The 16,093-nt window shown below is 49.0% G+C and overlaps 1 long non-coding RNA gene across 1 annotated transcript in view; it reads left to right on the top strand.

Annotated features, from left to right (window-relative positions):
- The window catches only part of LOC308182078, an 89,452-nt gene that overhangs the window by 24,614 nt on the left and 48,745 nt on the right, over positions 1-16,093 (top strand). The window contains exons 5-6 of the long non-coding RNA XR_013941656.1: positions 621-807; positions 11,165-11,269. This is a non-coding gene — a long non-coding RNA (uncharacterized lncRNA). The remainder of the gene's footprint in view (positions 1-620; positions 808-11,164; positions 11,270-16,093) is intronic.

Below are 16,093 nucleotides of genomic sequence, written 5' to 3'. Positions count from 1 at the left end.
TACAAACACAGTAAGTCACCTTTTTCCCCCCATAAGTCCAGGGCCTCAAGGATTCTGTTTGCATTTCCTCCCTGGGGACAGGGTTTCCATTACACCGAGGCCTCTCTGCTTCACTCTGGCAGCCTACGAAGGTCTTGAAAGGGCTGGAAAATGTCCCCTGCCAGCTTCCCTTGCTCAGGAGAGCTCCCTGGCCCACACGGAGCTGGCAGTGGGCCTCAGTGTGCCGCAGAAGCCTCCGCCCTGTGGGGAATCCCAAGGGGACGAGCTGTGGGCTCTTTCAAAACAAAGGTATACATTTCAAAACATCCTGTGGAAGGGAAAATACCATCAGCAACCAGAAAACGGTTTTGAAGCAATCAGGCTGTTCCATTTAAAACCACCCAGAGTCGGGCAGCCTCCTCCACTGTTTTTCTTTCTTGCTTAACATCTAAAAGTCTCTGAGGAATTTCCCGGTACATTTGCTCTGCTTCACCACAGGTCTCCGTGGAGTGTCTCTGTGACATGCACTGTGTGGCCTGACGCTTGACTTTGTCATTTTGCCCATCTTGTCACTCTCATAGATTAATCAGAATAATTCTTAATGTTTCCCAGAAGTAACTTCTGCCTGGGTTCTCCTACAGGTGTTTTACCAACGTTACTGGCAGCTGCGTGCCATCCCAGCAAGACAAGGGAGATCGAGGTGCTAAAAGCAATCAGAAGCGAGCTGGAAGTAAAGCATGCTAACCTAAGCTACCTGTCCAGAGTTTTCTTGTCAACAAAAGCAAAATATACAAACTCCCAGAGGAGAGACGTCCCGTATCACGGGGGGTGAGTAGTGTTTTGGGGATCAGAGGGCGAGGGGATGCCTGGAGTTAGTTAGGGCAAATGGCTGATGTATTTATCTGGAACTCCTTGGTACGTGGGGTTCCTGGAACTACGAGGGAGGTGAGTCCTTACCGTTGTTTCAGGGATGTGAGACAGCTAGAGAAGTGACGGGGGTAGGATGGAGAGCGGCGGAGCTGAGACGTGTCAGGCTTCCCGAGTTCCAGGCCAGTTCCTTGTCCATTAAACAGCACAGCCCTCCTTGGTGCCTGTGGACTGTCTTTCAGTCCAATACTCTGTTCACAGTCCAAGGCATCCTCAAATTTAAGGAAGAGACGATAAAATAGATGAAAGCCGATCAGGAACTAACGTTCTTTAAGATCGCACCCAGTAACCCTTTGTTTAGCTAACCCGGTCTTTGAAGAAACTGGCTGCACATCTGAAATGCGTTTGCTCTGTAGACAGATAACTGTGAAAGTAGAACCCGGTCTCCAAAGAGCTTTAAGCTTTCTTTGAAGAAGGCAACTGACTACATGTCATGCCACATAAGACATTAACCTTTAAATGTTATGCAGATGACTGGGGAAGGAGGCCATTTGTTACAGGAGGGGAAAAAAGAGAAAGGGTGGTTTTGGCTATGCTGCCAGGAGAGCCAATTCCCATCAGTGGGTTTGATGCATTGTTTCATAAGTAACAGTGTTGGTTTTGTACGGGAGCAGCTCTCAGAAACCGTAATGTTTAATGCAGAATGAAATGTGTTCGAGGAGAGAGAATTTTTGCAGCCAGTGAAGCAGGATGCGTCTCAGAGACTCTCTCCTTAATGCTCTCTGATTCTACAGCAAAGGCATGGTCTGCTTTGTAGTCCTTGCATCACATGTAGGTCTCTGCACCACAGACCATTTCTGGGATATTTTTGTTTTCAAAAACTGTTGCCGTTGTGGAAAGCAAGCCAGAAAGCATACCTTGTGTTGTCCTGGGCAAGAGACATTTTGTTCTTTGGTATGTGTTCTATTGAAAACAAAAGTAATTTGTGCTAATGTAATGTGCTATTTGTGTGCAGAAAACAGCATGTGGCATTGAACGTATTGGAAACTGTAACTGTTGGTGGGATTCTGTATTTATGCTGATGTGGTGCACCAAGTTCTGAGCATAGGGCAGTTTCCCAAAGGCGATTCTCAAGACAGGCAGCGCTGCTGTGAAACTTGGTCACCACCCTCGCTGAGTCCTGTGAGCTCCCTGGGTGGGCAGTGCTGCCATCAGTAGTCCAGAAAGCACGTTGCTGCTCTGTGCTCTGCCCTCCAAACTGTGGTGTCAAATACTGTAGATGGCTCTTGTGGGGAGGAAAATTGATGCTAACGTAGATGTAGAAAGGCCTGGCTTTTGGAGCAGGGCAGAAGCCCAATAACCTAAAACAGCAGCTCCAACCGTTTTGTATGTAAGCACAGATCAGAAGCCTGTTCCTCTCTCCTGCCTCCCTACAAGACACACACATGGTTGTGTTCAACTGTCCTTCTCTGCCCCTTTTCTCATTACCTCTTGAAATTAAACTGTGAATCCCCTACTCCCTTCCCCTTCTCAAAGCTTTCTCTCTCAGGGCAGCTTTGCATTTCCTTTCTGTTTTCAATAGACACGTGCTTACTGCAACTATTTTATCAATGAATAGCAGTTGAAAAACTACTGGTTTTGGTGTGGTTTATCCCAACCTGTAGTAAGAGTCTGACCTTCCCGTTAGAGATTGCTCTGCTTCGCGTGCAGGAAACACTACCAGAATGTTGCTTTGCCCTCTAGCACGTTTACCTCTCTGTGGGCATTCTTGAAGCACTAGCTATTATGGCTATACTGCTCTAGCACAGCTCCTCCTAATGATAATATTTTTCCCTTCTTAAAACAACTTCAACGACCATGACTAAGTACCCAGCAGGTCAGCTGGGAATAATCGGGTTTCTGTCTGCATCTTTCAAACAGAGCGAGGCATCCTTGGGTCTCTGCGTCACACACCCAGGCTTTGGGGGAATCGCCATTAATGGCTGGGAATGTGTCTTGGCTTTCCTCTTAATCTCTTATCACAAGATTAGCTAATGTCTGCAAAACCCAGGAGGATTGGGTAATGATAAGGGATCGTCAGGCGAGATGGGAAGATAAGCATTGTTCTCTAAGAAACCAGCCTCCCAAGGAGATAATTATCTCGTGCTCTCCATCAGCGCTCTGCTCGCCCCCATCCCGGAGGCCCTCTGCACTGCGGCTGTTGCGCCGGGGCACAGCGAAGCAGCAGCAGGGGAGCGAGTGCCCCTTGCAACCCTACCGAGAGCTGCAAAGTCCCAGACTTCGCGTGAGGGTAGCAGCTTGTGCTGCTCGGGGCTTTGCACGGCCCCCGCAGCCCCTGGCTCCAGGATCCCAAGTACCATATGGGGTTTGAGATGACCCACTGAGTGCAAAGGACAATTGGTGTTTTCAGCCCCGCTGGTAAAAAGAAGGAAGAAAAAAAAAAAACGTGTGGGGGTGGAAAAGCCCAACTCCTTTTTTCTGTGCTCTACAAGGTGCTAGAAAAGCAGAGCAAGCATCCTGCCGGATGTCTGTGTCGGTACAGGGAGCGGTTTGAGGCATTCCTTTCCATCAGCTGCTTGTAACCTGTCTCAGCTGAGTCGTCGTCGCCCACGGTGTGTGCACATTCCCAGCTGCTCCGCTGCAAAATGAGACGGGTTCCTCTAATCCGCCTCTCCCCCTGACTGTGTCTCGGGGCTCCCTGGGGCAACTATTTCTTCAGAGACGGTGTTTTGGCGAACAGTGGTTTGTATCCCTGCAAAACAAGTACCGGGTCTCCAGCAGAGCAGGACCGCCCAGCCTAAAACTGGTTTTGAACTGTGGTGGGATTGGAAGTGGGTTCAACGTTCCTCCACTTTTTGGTGTTTGCAGCGTGAGCCCCAAAGGAGCTTTGGAGAGGTGCTGGCTGCCAAACCACACCGTCTCCAGGGCAGCGTTGGGTCTGGGTCATCCCTCTCGTGGAGCCAGGGGGGACTCCAGCACGTGGGGACGCGGTGGCACGGAGCAACTGCCCAGCACCCAGTGCTGCTGCCCGCTTGGCAGCTCCTGCTCCTCCTTCCTCCTGCACTCCCGCTGCTCCGAACGTGGTTAGCTCAGATTTACACCTCGTGAGGCACCGTCTGTGCTGCTGAGTATCCATTTCATTATCTGCTTGTAATTGTTTTGTCTTCCCTGATCTTTTGTTCACCTGTGATGAGTGTACAATCAGTTTTGCTCTCCTCTGACATGAGTTACATGCCTTTTGAGCCCTGACTGATTAAACTCTCTTCCTTCTTCAAGTAAATTGGTTCCCATAGAGCTGTCCACTAGTGTGACTCCATTCAGTGTCTGAATTACATCTTCCCAGCTGACAGATGGATCGCTTGAGGGCTTTGTGGTCGTTGTGCTAGCCTCAGAAGTTTGTGGATGATTATATTCCCAACCTGGTCAGCCAGCTTTTGTTTGCTGGAACTTTTCTACTCTAAATATTGGTGACTGATGCCTGGTCTCATTGTTCTCAGACTACTGGAGCCTGCTGCTGCGAGGGAACGTTGCTGTGTTATCTGATAGTTGTGAGCAGCGCGTTCGGCCCCCTTCCTGGCTGATGTTACTTAGTGCCAGCATCTGCCTCCAACCTTCACTGCCTTGCAGCAAGCAGTGGCTGCCCAGGCAGGGATGCAAACCAGCCTACGCACGTTTATGTGCAAAATAAAACTAAGTGGACTTGAAGGATGCTGCTCGAGAGACTGCTTAAAGGAGGAAGACAACATCCGTAGGTGAGGTGAGGACAATGCCATGCTCCATCCCATACGGTTGTCCCATGCAGGCTGGCTGTCCCTGTCTGGCACCCTATCTGTTGGCAGGGTGACAGTTAACGTGCACAGCTCAAAGACACTTTGCCAACAGGGGTGGATTAAACTCAGCTTCATTGCTTTCAGGGGCTTCTCTGGCTCTTCCCTGGCTAGTGAAAATGTTTGGAAAGTTGGCCAGTGGGTGTATTAATTGGCTTGTGTGATATTTATTTGAATTTTAATTGGATGAGAAATCAATAGAAATAACTATTATTATGAAACTGAATAATGAAGCAGCAGTAGAATTAGTGACCCATTTCTAGCAGAAAGAAATACTTTTTTATTACTTAAAACAAGCTTAAATTAACAACTGCAGATAATGGTTCCCCAGAGCTAGATAAGGGGTTAAGGATCGTTGCTCGCAGCGATGACAGGCTACTCGCTAAAGTTGGTGAGTTATGTTTCAAGGTTAGGGTTTATAGCTCGGATATATTGTCTCCAAGTGAGTGAAACTTGGTTGACTGGCATGCCAAATGACTCACAAATTGACCTGAAAAATAGCATTCCCCCCTGCAGCCCCTGTTGTGTAAATGATGTTTTGGAAACTTCCGATTGTGTGGCCAGTTATAAGATTCATCTCATTTGAAGGAGAAGTGGAAAAGATGAGTGTAATCTGGAAACAAAGGACCCTGTGCCCCCAGATTTTGGCACAGGAGCTGAGCTGCTGATGCCAGTTGAAAGGCTGCTGTCACTCGTTCCGGCTTTGGGAAGTGACGAGGTCGACACCTTATTTCGGAAAGATGTTTCTCAGCCTGGCCCTACGGCTGGCAGCGTCAGCACAGTGGAGGGGCCGTGCACTAGGAATGAGGACAAAGTTGCCCTGAAAGCTTTAATCTTGTGAAACCTCAGCCCGGTTCTCTCAGTGCCTTGAGCCTGCCTGAATATGCATTAGATCAGAGCAATGCTACCCACTGATGTTCAGGAGGTTCGATGTTAATGGATTAGACACACGCTTAGATTAGAAGTTGAGTTTCGGTGCAGTTCTGCCTCACCAGCAGCTTTGCGGGGCCAGATGAGAATCCGTTTGTGACAAAAACCTAAAAATATCAAACAGCTCTGGCAAACTGACTGGCCCTTTATTGCGAATGATGTCGGGCCCTTCGTGGAGACATTTATCCCAGCACTGATTGCCCGTGGCCAGCCCAGTCCAGGTGCCAGAGTCCAGCTGCAGGGCACAAGAAAATCAGTCACATTTTCATCCAGATGTCACCAAGGGGAAGTTTCTTTCATGTTTCTGTCATATTTAATGGTGTCTGAGCTTAAAATAAACCTACTAAAGGCTCGGCTTCACCTTGGATTGCTGCTCCTCTGTAATCATTTACGCTGGTAAAAGTGGTGTAATTCACATTTCATTTATGCCCACGACATGGTACATGCAGCAGCAGGGGAACGTGGCCTCTTTTCTCGCTGGAACCTTTAAGGTTTCCAGCTCCAAGTGTAATTGGACACTATTACAGTGTTTTATGAGCCTTGTTTGCCTGCACTAAGAAGAACAAAAAGTAGTTCTTAACTCAAGCTAAAAGAGCAGGGAAAACAAAGCAATTTGGGTTGTAACTTAAATTCCTAATACTAATTAAAGCAATCTGGTTTGCTGAGCGCATCGGGTAGACGTACCCAACGGGGTGATGTGTGCTCCCTGGCACCACAGCCCCAGGAACGGGCTGGGGGCCAGCTGGGAGACCCAGCCTGGGATTTCGGTTGTCTCTCTGCTTTCACCAGGGCCCATAGGCTGCACGTTACAGGTTGCTTTGCTTGGATGGTTGTTTTTTTTGAGCGAACCGTTATCCCCGCTAATATTTATTGGGGTCTGTCTCACTGTAAACATATCTGTATCGAAGCTGTTAGATATAAACCAAGTCAGGTAAATCCAGCGCAGAGGAGGATATACTGAAGAAATGTAGACTAAAGCCTGTCAGATTTATTTTTATTTATGTCGATTTCTACAAACATAAAGCAGCTCTGCTAGACTTTGAAGGAGTCAGAGAGATTCATGCTGTATTCCCCCATACCCGCAGGAGCTGCATGCAAAGCTACGCACTGGGTTTTGACAGCAAGGATTGAGCCCACAGCCTCAGGTTAAAGCTAAATTATTTGAGCAAGAGAAACAATCCACAGACTGTGGAAAACAGCTTAAAGCCACGCGTATCTGAAATATATAAAGCTTGAGCCAGAGCTTCCTGAAGCCAGTGGCATCCTTCGCTGCTTCGGCTGCCAGGAGATGACCGGTTCCCATCCCTGAGCTCTGGGGGATCCATGGAAAAGGGCTGATGCAGCCACAAGTGCGTAAGAGCCGAGCTCTCCGTTACATCCCAAGTAAGCAAACTGTCCCCGTCCTCCCTCCTTCCCCTGTGTCAGCACATGGGACAGGAGATGGATGTTCCCACAACACCCATTTCCAGTCTATTTTCATGTCCGCAAGTAATTCCATTTCAATGGAAGACTGCTGGAGTTGTCCACTGTCCATCAGTCTGGTGGTGGGGATTTATTGGCAAGATAGGGAACTGTTTCTGTCCTAGCAGCTTGCAGCAAAGCAATCAGGAGTGGTTTTCTTCTCAGTCAGGTCTAAGTGGGTACGTAGCTGAGTGAACCATGGCATCTCTTGGTAGCCTGGGGATGCTTTTCTGGCCCTGTGGGACCCATCTGTAGCTGGTGCTGCTCTGGTTATTTTGTCCAGACCCAGCACTGCAAACATTTTGCATGGTGGAGCAGGAATAAAGACACTTTCCAGCAAACATAACCCTGCGTTATCTGCAGCGCCTCTGACTTAAAGTCTCCCCCTCTTAGTCTCTACTTCCTCCTCCACATCTTGAGAATTATCCAGGGGAGGAGGTGGCTCCTGGCTCCTCTGCAGCCTGGTGGCTGCCTGGGACCCTCCTGAGCAGTGGGAGCACACACAGGACTTCACTGGTCACTAGCTGGCACCCTTGTCACCTCTTCCTCAAATCCTATGGCTAATGCTTTCTTAATTTGCTCATCTGTAAAGTACTTAACATCCATCCGCTGAATTATGGTTTAATTGTGCAAGCTTCCCTGATAATGCTGTTCGTTGACATGAGGCTTAGTATAAAATGTTGATTTCTTGCTTGCTGGTAATTGTGGTAATGATGCTTCGTAGTCGTAGGACAGTGGCTGTGCTTTTGAGCAGGAGTAGGAGCACTTCACATCTTTGCAGCCTGAGTGAACACAAGCAGGTAGCATTCCTGCTGTCACTGGAGATGGGGAGACTGGGGCAGGGGATAGCTAAAGCTAATGCTGTATGCTGTGGATACTGATCATTTGGGAAGAGGTCTCGAGTCCCTAGACCTCTCGAGCCTCTGAGCAACCCCAAGTTCAGAAGAAAGCAAGCTGGAGCTGGGCTCTAGCAGGGAGCGTAGCAATAGGACAAGGAGTAATGTCTTTGAACAGATGGAGAGGAGATTTAGGTTAGATGTGATGTGAGGAAGAAATCCTTCACTCAGAGCACAAAGCGCACATGGGTGTTAGGGCTGAAGATACACCTTGCTTCTGTTCTTTTCCGTAAAGAATAGAAAGAAATTACGTAAAAACCATTGTTAAAAATAAACCCAGGGCACAGGATGGGAGGTGGAGGGCAGCTGTTGTGGTCCAGGGGAGCCAGCCCCAGAAAAGGGGCCCTCAGCCCCCCCCAGCCCTCCTCCTTCTTTCATGTGAGGGCATCTCCCGGGCTGCTCCCAACACAGCCGCCTTGGGCCACTCCATCACAGAGGCCTGCTGAGGTCACAGTGGCCACCGCTGCCCTGCCTTTGCTGCGGGCCCTATAAAACAGCCCCCCTGCAGCTGGCCCACCACTCGCTCAGCGACTAGCTCTTCTGGCAGCCAGTGTAAGCGGCAGGAAGACGACTAGAAGCAGAAAGGCGAGAAGCGGCCCTCCTTGGTGTGCAAGGATAGCGATGCCATCCAAAGAAGCACCAAGAAGGAATGCAGCTCACAAGATGTGTCGTGGGTTCAGGGATGGTGCCAGCAGCACAAGAGACATCAGTGCTCGAGAGACCCCTGGTGCCCAGCCCTCAGGCACACATAAGCGGTACCACAGGTACCGCAGTGACGCGGGGAACAGGCCACCCCCTCAAACACCCAGCAACAGGGGGCCTGGGCCTTCCCATCGGCGTAACGGTGGCATGGGGCAAAGTCAGGAACATCAGACAGAGAGCCGTGGGGGGCAGAGGCATGCCCATGGTACAGAACGGAGCGTGGGACCCAGGCATGGCCATAAAACAGACAGCAGCCTCAAATCCATGCGTGAAAATCAAACCAACAGTGGCATGGGTCCTGGGGGCGGAACTGGACGACCTCGTGGTTCAGCACCCTGGCCGGAAAACATTCCCAATGGAAGGCATCCCATCTGGGCAGTCCCAGGCAACGACTGGCTCATCCTTCTGCCAAGCACTGTGGAGCCCATGGAGACGAATCCACCAGAAGATGTGGAAGAACAAATGGAAGTGGATCCACCTCCACCAGAACAGACGTGGGACTACCGCAGCATGTCGTTGCTCTCTTCCATCTGAGAGCACCAACAGCGGCGCAGGAGTGCCCACCCAGCTCCCTACTCATTGCTCAGGCTCCATCCCAAGCATTAGCTTGGAGCCACCAAATACTGCAGACGTCCCGCAGGCTTACCTGCAAGATGTCCAGGCAATAAACAACTCTTGCCAATTCCCAGAGGTTGCGTGAGTGCTTTTTTCCCATTCCCCAGCCCTTGTGCGAGAGGTGGCATCCCTTCTGCGCAGAGCCTCGAAGAAGAGCACAAGAGAGGACCCAGCTTCCTTCGGGCTGCTGCGGTGGGGTGACAGGAGGAGTCCCCGAGGGCTACCATGCGCCCTTAACATTTGTGAAAATAGACCGAGGGGTGAAAATAGTAGTGTGTGAGCGATTGTAGGTGGCTAATTTCTTATATTAGGAGTGAGTTTCTGTATCTGAGTAATTGGTAATGACCGACGTGGAGAAGGCTGAGGTACTCAACTACTTCTTTGCCTCCGTCTGCACTGGTAGATGGGCTTCCCAAGTCTTTCATTTCCCTGAACCCATAGATGGAGGCTGGGGGATCAAAGTCCCACCCACTGTAAGTGAAGAGCAGGTTTGAGACCACATGAGGAATCTAAACAGGTACAGGTCTGTGGGACCTGATGACATGAATCTCAGGGTCCTGAGGGATCTGGCAAGCCTCCCTCCATCCGAGCTGAAAAGTCCTGGCATTTGGGCGATGTTCCTGGTGAGTGGAAAAATGGAAGCGTCATGCCCCTACTCTTCAACAATTAAAGCAAAGAATTGAACAAAGAGCACTACTCTTCAACAATTAAAACAATTAGGAGACATTTCTGCTCAGAAAGAGCAGTCAGACATTGGAACAGGTTGCCCAGGGAAGTGGTCGAGTCACTGTCCCTGGGGGTGTTCAGGGAAAGGTTGGACCTGGCGTTTAGGGACATGGTTTAGTGGGTGATGTTGGTAGTAGGGTGATGGTTGGACCAGATGATCTTGAAGGTCTTTTCCAACCTTAATTTTTCTATGATTCTATGAAGTGTTTTGTCTCCTGCCATATGCCAGCAGGATTATAAATCCTCAGGCTGAGAAGAGGCATCTCTCCATGGGGAAAGTGCCACCAGGAATGTTTTGGGGGTGAAGATCTGTAGCAAAAACTCATTCGGAGTGCTTATCTGCTCCTCTTTCGGGTCAGGCATCTGCAGACAGCTCAGGAAACCTGTGTGTGTGTCGCTGGGACTGAAGTGGTGGTGTTGTCACGTCTGACACTAATGGAGAGGACGTGTTTCTCCATTAGAAGTTTACCGATAGTGATTTCCGCTCTGCTGGTAGTTCCAGTTCCCCTGTGGTTAAATGAGGACTTTGGAGGTTAAAGTCTGTCAGGCCTGGATCAAGGTCAGGAAACCTGCATTTGATTCTGAAGATGTTAATTAACTTTGCACCACATAGAACCTGGGCATGCTTGAAAAGAAATATAGATAAATTTTACATTTAAATATTTGAATAGTGTCTATATCTTATGATGGCTGTAAAAAGCCCTGTTCATGCAGGCTGCAGGAAGAGAGGAGATTTGCATAGCAGAATAATTGGTTTTGCAAATAAATCTGGTTCTTGAAATTTGTAGATTAGCAATAATATGTCTCCAGATGAGAAGGAAAGGTCATGGATGAATAAAGCAACAATTAAACTTTCAGGAGATTATTAAACTAAACACAAACCTGGCTAAATGCATATGAGAGAATGTCAATAAAGGACAGGAGTGGCCTGTCAGGACTTGCAAGCCTCCAGGATATTAATGTTACTTTGAGATCTTTTCTTCCAATGCAGCTGCTGCTCTTCTTGAAGTAACAGCCTTTGCAGATTCCTGCCTAATCTGGACAATCCATTAAATAACCCAGTTAATTTAAACCATTTAAATCCAATAAGGCTGGTATGTAATGCTATAAAACTCTAAACAAAATCCTTGGAGTATTACCACATTAACTGTTGCATTGCAGGCTCTATCCACGCCTGGTGCTGTCCAGTAGGTGCCTTGCAGGAAAACGAGGAGGTCTCAGCACAGACTGCACCGAGGAGGGGAAATACCGAGGCTTTATAGAAATGTGAGTTTTGTTTTGAATCTGAATGGGGAAAAAAAAAAATAGTAGTATTTTCCAAATGGGCCATGAAATAGGTCTTTTATGACAGGGAGAATGAAGGTTGGGGGGAAATTCTCATTTCAGAGTATTGAAAAGTTGGGTCCAGAGCACTCAACTTTTCTTTGGAGCTTTCAGAAAGATCCTAAAATGAAATGTTCCTGAAATGAAAAACTTCCTTTCATGGTACTTTTTGCAAAAGTTCCTCCGGAAAGGAGAAAAGAAAAAAGAAAAGAAAAGAAAAGAAAAGAAAAGAAAAGAAAAGAAAAGAAAAGAAAAGAAAAGAAAAGAAAAGAAAAGAAAAGAAAAGAAAAGAGTCCCAAACATCTTCTGAGGAAAAAATCCTGCATCCCCCTTTTCTCCCACATCTCTGCCACCACACAGCACAGGAGGCACTGGGCTGACCGTGCTCCAGGCTTGAGAATCTGCATCTGAGCTTCTTTACACCACCCTGGTTCTGCAGGAAAGGGGCTGCATGTGGCGATGATGGGCGAAGACCTTGTCCACCTTCTCCTGCCTCAGAGGCTTAAGAAGATCAGAGTTCCTGATGCCCAGCAATGCTCCTGCTTTGGATCTCCTGTGCTCCCAAGCGTGGCACGTTGAAGACCAAGGGGCAGTGCTGCCGGATCACTTCCCTTCGGACAGACAGACAGAGGAGCTGTGGCTGGATGTGTGGACACATCCCCATCCAGGAGGGAGAGAGGTCAGGGCCTCAGCTGGCAGTGGGAGCAGAGGGAAGGAGAGCTTTCCACGCCTGTTTTTCTCTCTCCTGAATCTCAGGAAAGGGACAGGAGTTAAGACAAAGTAGAAATAAAAGTCCAGGGGAATTTTGGTGGACAGAGGCCCAGCCCTAACTCAGCTTTCCCTAGCTTGGTGCCACTGGAGCTGCCTCTTCCAGGCATATTTTGCCTCTGAATGTCAGGCCGGAATGCCCCCCGACCTGTGAAATGGCTGCCTGTTGCCTGGTTTCCAAGCAGCTCATCACCCTCGCTTCTCTCAAGTAGACGCAGAGCGCTGTAGCTGGCTAAAAAAAGCAACACACACACAGGGAGCCCTTCATCCAGAAACAGAGCCCAGGCATGAAACAACCCTGCCAAAACAAAACACGCCACCACATATCTAATTTTCCCTTTGGGAATCGTAGAGGAGTCACATATGACAGACATGAGTCATATCGCTTTGTGCGGGTCTAGGAGATGCTCAGATATTACCTTGAGGAGGGCAGGTGAAGGAATTAGATGGAGCAATAACCGTAATGCAGCACTCCTCTTTGCTAGCTCCGAGGGCATTTTACAAGGGAAGACAGTGTCGGCGTGCTTGTTTTAACAGGGACAGGGAGAGGAGGCATTAATTCTCCAAGGCCACACGGCCTCCTGTGTCAGAGCAAGGGTGAGAGCCTGGGGCACCCGGCCCTGTTCTGCGCCCGGGGCCACGCTGCCCCAGTCGTGCTCTTGACATTGGCGTTATTGCCTGAGCGAAGGACAGCAAAAACCCACAGGCTCAGCCTGTGAAAAACGTGATCTCTCTTCTTTAATTACACACACTGCAAATCAGTGGGGAATACCTCCCCCTGCTCCTTAGGACAGGAGCACGGCGATGTAGAGGCTCGTTCGGGGCTTTTCATTCCTTGAAATGATTCATTTGTATGTAAAATCATATTAGCCTTTATTGGTTCTCTCCACAGACCCTCCCAGCGCAGACAGATCTAAACCTTGAAGTGCCATTAATCTTTGGTGTGCTCTGCCCGCTCTTTCACATGGTACTTTGTGGCTGGTGACCTTCAAGCAGAGGATTTTTGTTGTACTCTTTCCCCAGGAGCCCTGGCAACACCTGCAGCAGCTGGTGTTAATCTTCCCGGAGTGGGAGGGAAGCGGGGGGGTCCGGGCTCCTTCACGTGTATTGACAGCTGAACGCCAAGCTGCTTTTTTTCCCCTTGCAGGAGATAATTGCTGAGAAAAGGCCAAGTCCTGGCATAGTCGGGAGGGTCAGGCAAATTCCTGCCCAAGTTATTGTCTGAGCTGATGGCGAGCAAGTCGAGGCAGCCCACAAAGGTTGTGTTTGTACAGCGCCTGGCACAGGGGGGCCCACCTCTGCCTATGGCTCGAAGGCACCATGGTGATGATAAGGTGAGGCTGAGGCCTGATTTTGGGGAGACAGCAGCTGGAAACTCAATCCTAACTGCTGCAGAGCTCTGACCTCAGGCCCATAGGCTGCACTCAAGCATCAGTACAAGTCCCATGAAATTCAGGTGCATCGGTAAATGGGCACGTTGGTGTTAGGTGCCACTGGCTCTTCAGAAGAGACCCTGGAACGTGTTGCGGTTCTCTCAAGGTCAAGGATGCCTTTTTGAGGTTGTTGGGGCCATAACAGCCTCAAGCTGAGCCAGGAGAGGTTTAGATTAGGTGTCAGGAAGTATTTCTTCTTGGAAAGAGTGGTTAGGCATTGGAACGGGCTGCCCAGAGAAATGGCGGAGTCACCATCCCTGGAGGTATTTAAGAGACGCGTGGACGAGGTGCTTAGGGACGTGGGTTGGTGGTGTACTTGGTAGCATCAGGTGCTGGTTAGACTTGATGATGTTGTGGGTCCTTTTCAACCTAAATGATCCTATGATTCTATAATCAACCCTCATGAAGAACAGCTTACCCTGGCAGGTGTGATGGAGCTGAAAGCAGCTCTGGAGAGCAGGGTGCTGGGGGAAGGCAACACAGGAAGGAAATCCTAAGCAGAGCTTGGAGTGTCTTGTCCCTGCGAGGCTTGGGGAAAGCCTGCTTGCAAGGCTCTCCTGCTCAGTCCCTCCTGGGGTGGTTTCTCTAGTGTGTAGTAAGGGTTGAGCTGACACTTCAGCAGTTTTCCTCTTTGTAATGTCTGCCACCCCTGCTCAAATATCTATTTTTGCCCTGTCACTTGGGGTTTAACCTCGTAGAGACTTCTGTCTCTCTGTCAGATTGGACTTGGATTGGTGAGCAAGTCCAAAATGACGGGGAGAGGAGTATAGGTACATGTATGCGAGTGTGCACACTGATCATCTAAACCTGGTTTGATAGGAGACCAGGCTAAATTTAAATCTATCAGGCAATTCGCTGGCTGAAGTGAAACAGGTGACGAATTGGAAACTTGCTGTTTTGGAAGGAGGAAAGTTGTATTCTTGCTGCTCATGTCAAATCACATTACATCCCCCCCACCTCGTGTTGACACAGGGAGCAACACAGGACACTCTAGGTCCGCGTTGTCTGCCAGACGTGTCCTGCCTCCCCATTCCTGCCCTCATCGATCGTGTCTTTGCGGGCCTGACTCAAGTTTACTGCGTCACATTGAACCTTTGCAGATGCCAGAGCCCTGGTGCTGCTTGCAGAGAGGAGCATGCTGTCTGTTTGAATTAAATTCAAGCTATTGCAGCTCTCTGTTTTACTCAGGCAGGATTGATCTTTTGTAGGGGGTGCCGTGGGAAGCAGAACGAGATGCTTGAGTCTCTTATCACTTGGACCCGAGGAAAGCACGAGTCACACTCAGAAACTGATGATGCTACACCAGGCTTACTTTACCCTTGCCAAGAACAGGAGCTGGCCTCTGTATTAAAGACACTTAAGGAGTCGCTGCCTTCAGAGAGGTGAGGTTGTACGGAATTATTCTGTGCAAGGAGAAAAATGTTCCCTTAATTTGCTTCCTGAGCTCTTACAGTGGGATGCAGAGGCAGAAACCTCCATCCTGTCTGAAGAGCTCCTTTCAGGAGCCACCCTGTGAATCAAAGCTGTTCAGTTTTATTCCCCTTCTTAAACTATGGGGGATCTGGAGCCCTTCTTCTTTTTGCGATCGCTTGCCACTGTCTGTCAGGCTTCAGAAGCTAAAGAGAAAAGGGGATTTTTTCCCCTCGGCCCTTGGGTGAGAGCCATCAAAAAGTAAATGAGGCAGTGACGGTGACAGCGAAGGTGTCAGTGCCTGCTTGGGGAGCGCCTTGAAGCAGCACTCAGGTGTGAGGCAGGCGATGTGGTTACGAAGGTGTTGTGCTCCTAGTCCCTGAAACCCACCTGGGGTCATTCAGAAGGGACCCACGCAGAGCCCCCAAAAATCAGAGGCTGCTTTTAGAAATGTTGGTGTGTGAACGGCCGGTTACTGTATGCTACATTTGCATCAGCTGGGAAACCATAAGGAGGTTTTCATAACCATCATTAGGAATTTGCTTTAGGAAAAATATATTGAGAGTCGTTGTGGCTTGTTAGATAGCCAGACTGCGAGACAGCTGGGCTGAGGGCAGCACTGAAATTGCTCTTCTGGCTAAGGACTGCAGCTGAGTGAGACTTCTAATTTGTTTCGTGGCTTTAACTGGAGGGAACCGAGGAGTGATGTATTGGGGGGAGGCCACCTGAAACGAAGTTTTTCCATTATCCCTTGCCAAAGCAGGAGTAGAAGTAATTAGACTCAAAGAGTTGTATTTGTTCCACACCAAAGCAAAACTTTCTGTTGCTTTTCTGGATGCATTTACCCTGTTATTGCAGTTCTAAACAAAATGCCTTTTTTTTTTTTTTCCAAAATGCAGTATTGAGAAGATTTTGTTCTGAGTTTTTCAAAAGAGGATTTTTCCCATAGCACCAGTTTGACCCATCCTTTCTTTGCCTTAGGTCTTCGCTTTCCTTGTATTCTATTTTCTCTTTTGTATCTGGGTAGGAAAGCAGTGCCAGACCGATGTCAGGGCATTTCGTGTCGAGGTTATGCTCCCCCTGTCCCTCTCTCTGCCCTGTACGTGACATTCCCTGCTAACCTCCTTAGCTCCTGGAAACCCCAGGAGGTCATACA

Source organism: Anser brachyrhynchus (genome assembly GCF_964034855.1).
Source record: "Anser brachyrhynchus genome assembly, chromosome: 23".
NCBI lineage: Eukaryota > Metazoa > Chordata > Aves > Anseriformes > Anatidae > Anser > Anser brachyrhynchus.
This window is presented reverse-complemented; position numbering and strand designations above follow the sequence as displayed.